Genomic DNA, 3,928 nt, shown 5'->3' with positions numbered 1-3,928 from the left:
TCAAAAACTGTACTGCTGGATGTCAAACTTTAATTCAAAATCCCTTTCCTTAGCACACACTCCTGCCAAGGGACAAGGCCTTTTGGTAACACAAAGAAAGAACTTAAGTCCTGTCTTGCTGAGATCGCAGCCCAAGTAGCTCTTCCCCTGTTGAGCCGTCCAGTGTCCACAAAGTTGCTGTCTCTTGCAACTACTCTTCTCCATTCACCTTAAACAAGATAGCCTGCAGTTGTTAAGGAATCAGAGAACCTGGTTGGGATGTAGTGGTTGGCTGGGGTGTTGGCAGCATATGTGCTGCTGAGGTAATTGTGAAGCGCAACACAGGCCTTTACAACTTTAACAGTCTTCTCTGGGTTGATTTCTATTTGTCGCCTCAGGATTCACCATCGTGCTGCCAGGATGCCAAAGCTGTTCTCAATCACTCTCCTGGCAAGTCAGTGGCGATAGTTATAAATTCTTTGCACATAATCAAGGGCTTTGCCTGAAAAGCAATTAAGGGAGATACGGTTTTGTTTTTCATTAAAATGTGAAGTATTCATACTGATACAATTATTAATATTGTTTTTCTGTTTTACATATATATTCTTCAAAGTGTTTTTGATTTTAGTTAGATAACTACAACTGTGGTAGAATGTGGTCTGTTTTCCCCCTAAGGAAGTGAGGTGTCGGAATCCACACAGCAGGTATGCGGGAATCTCTGGAGCCAGCTCTCCCGAGGTCAATAGTTTATCTAGGAAGCCAATTGTATACCTCATGTTTGTTAAGGACTAAAAAAACTCAATAGGAGTTGGCCAGATTGTATCTCACTCTGCTGACAGGACAAGATCAAAGGGGGGGCCAAGTGTGGTCCACATCCCGAAGGAAGAGATAAGAGAGGGGGTGTGTAGAATTGGGGTGACAGGAAATATCACATGCTGAGAAAGGGCCGAATGGTCAATGAGGGGGAGGGAACCATATCTGTATATATGCACGCATGAACTTTGTAAAGAACACATCTGTGGGTGAGCTGCGATGATTGAGCAGTACTACAGGTGACTTTCAGAATCTGAAATAAAGCTGGCAAACTTGTTCACAGATTTCAACTTTGAATTTATTTGAACACGCAGAAATCAAGGAAATGATTTCCAACAATACTCATATGCATTACATACCTGGAAAATGATGCATTAGGTTTTGGTGGAGGGGGAATGCTGCATCACCCAGGAAGACATGGGGAACTGTGATTCTGGTGCCAGGAAGGTTGGCAGGAGGTGGTATGTCCAGGGTCCCATGAAGCAATTTCTTCCCAAATAGGCACTCCTGGAAAACCCCACCATCACTCTCCCTTCCGTATGCTTCAATGCAATATCCACCATGCTAAATCTATAATTGGCATCACAAACTGCCATGAGCACAAGGGAGTGTGTTCCCTTGTAAAAAAAAAAAAAAAGCACTCCCTGCATTTGGTGGTGCTTTTATTGTCACATGCTTTCCCTCGATGCAACCCAAACAATTTGGGAAATTACACACACGCCAGAATTCCTGTGAGATCTCTGTCCACTTGTTTTTATCGGGTAATGCCAAAAATTCACCACTCAACACTGACCAGAGTGCTTCACAAACCTCTGTGACAATGAGAGAAACTGTTGTAGCTATGTGCCACGCTCTGTTGACTGTTTCCTGATGCGAGCAACCGAAGAGTGACTGCAAGCCTTTCTTCCGATCTTACAGGGCAAACGTGAGTACCTGCGTGTTTCATGTAGGGTCGAATATGACTCAACAAGTCGTCGAATCTCTCGGCAGACATCCGGAAATACTGAAAATGTACTTCTTCATCAATTCCACGCATTCGTCTCACAAGTAAATTATATTCCCCTTCGTGTTGTCGAGTCACATTTAATGGACGAGTGGACCACCTCCTTTTTCTTCTTTTCCTTAGCTGTAGTAAGCAACATAAAAGTTCCTCCTCTTCATTTAGACTTGCAAGTGTCGCCATGTTGTAAATAGTAGGATTCACGGGAGGATTCTCTACTTCCGTTACAGTTCAGTGTTGTTCGTATGCTATGGACACTTTTCACTGCCCCCTTTAGTATGGGAGAATATCTGTTAATCTAACCTTAATAATAAATGCAACTTTAGCACTGTCACTAACGTAGGTAAGGAGTTGCTGACAAAAAATAAGGAAGCAGTGATGTAAAAAAATTCAGCATTTCCCTGGTTCTCCTCCGTAACGCGGAGGGTGAGGCAATATAGGTTCCCGGGGGTGCAGCCGCGGCAGCTACGCCTGCAGTATCCCCCTCTCTGGCATTTCCCTGTTCCACCAGGGAGCTCAGCTCCTTGAAATGTTGAGCCAGCATGTTGACCGTGTCTTGGAGCTCCACGAGTAAGGTTTCATGTTGGCACACCCGACGACCCTGATTGGCCAATGCGTGCCTAACCTCTTTGTTGTCCGCGGGTTCCATGGTCAGGTTATTATGTCAATGTCCAGTAGTAACTGGAGAGGTGGATCCCAAAAATCACGGGCAACAGTGAGGGTGCAACAAAAATGTATTACAGTCTTGGGTTACTAACAAAAAACGCTGGACCAAGCCAGGATAAAAAATGGAAAAAACACAAGCCGCTTACAAAAGGCAAGGAAACAAAACTCCGTAAGTAATGTTAGAAGATCATCTTAGTCTTCCGCGTGTTCGATGTTTTTCGGGTAAAGAGAATGTTGATTTTCTGAATACAGACTGGAGATCGGTGAACAGGTCCTTCGAATGATTTATTTCTACAGAATATTCTGGACACAAGCGAGTTTACAGAACACAGCTGCAGCTTCTCGCAAGTGTGTCGTTACAGCGGACTCACAACATTCTTATACTATCTTGAAGGGGCGGTACCACAACGCCCCCTCCAAACAGCCCACCTGGAGTTCACCGGTCATGAGATAAGACTTTAAACACATCATTGATTACATTGTTGTGGAAATAGATGAGATCCCAGTCATGACGATAAGACTTTAAACACATCATTGATTACAGACACTTCAACCACAGACAATGGCCCATTGTTGTGGAAATTGATGAGGTCCCCCAGTCATGTCGACATTGCAATAACACTCACAAAGCTCTTACTGAGGAAATAAGGAAATTAAAACAGTTATGACTTAATTAAAACAGTTATAACAAAATCTGGGCAGAAGACCCTCAACAGTAACCACACAGAGACCATAAATAAAAATGCGAGAAAAGAACAGTCAAAAAGGCAAAACACAAAACGAGGTAGCAAAACTATAGCAGAAGGTCTAAAGAAACACACTTGACAACAGCTGCAAGCAAAGAGGAATAACCCGACGTCGTCCAGTTGGCGTCTGAATCCTTATATAGTCCTAATTAGCTGATGTGCCGCAGGTGCGGCGCTGGAACGCCCCCTCACTCACTCCAAAACTGAAATCAAAAAAAGAGTAGCATTGAGAGCCCTGCACCATGACAATTGTGGCTTTTTGTCAAAGGGCGTGACCGCGGGGCACTCAGGGTGAACTTGGAATCCCTGCTGTGCTTCAACCATCTTTTGTTCCACCTCCTATTGAAGCGCACCGCCGGTTCGAACATGCTTGAGAGGGCGTCAGATTTCTTGTTCTTGGACCCATGACGGTAGGTGATGGTGAAGTAGAAGCGTGTAGAAAACAAAGCCCACCGGATTCATTCGCTTGGCTGCCCGTAGATACTCCAAGTTTTTATGGTCCATGTGATTCCCCACATCATAATTGGCCTCCGCTGAGCTGAGGCGCCGGGAAAGGGAAAAAAAGAGCAGCACTGAGAGCCCTGCACCATTACAATTGTGGCATTTTGTCAAAGGGCGTGGCCTTTACGGTAAAGCAAATTCTAATGATTCACCATCACAGTAAAATCTTCTCAAAATGTAACATATTTGATGAGAGTCCAGCCCTGAAGACATCTACGTGCAG

The sequence above is a fragment of the Leptonotus elevatus genome, chromosome 9 (genome assembly GCF_054856555.1).
Source record: "Leptonotus elevatus isolate MCC_2025b chromosome 9, RoL_Lele_1.0, whole genome shotgun sequence".
Classification (NCBI taxonomy): Eukaryota; Metazoa; Chordata; class Actinopteri; order Syngnathiformes; family Syngnathidae; genus Leptonotus; species Leptonotus elevatus.
This window is presented reverse-complemented; position numbering follows the sequence as displayed.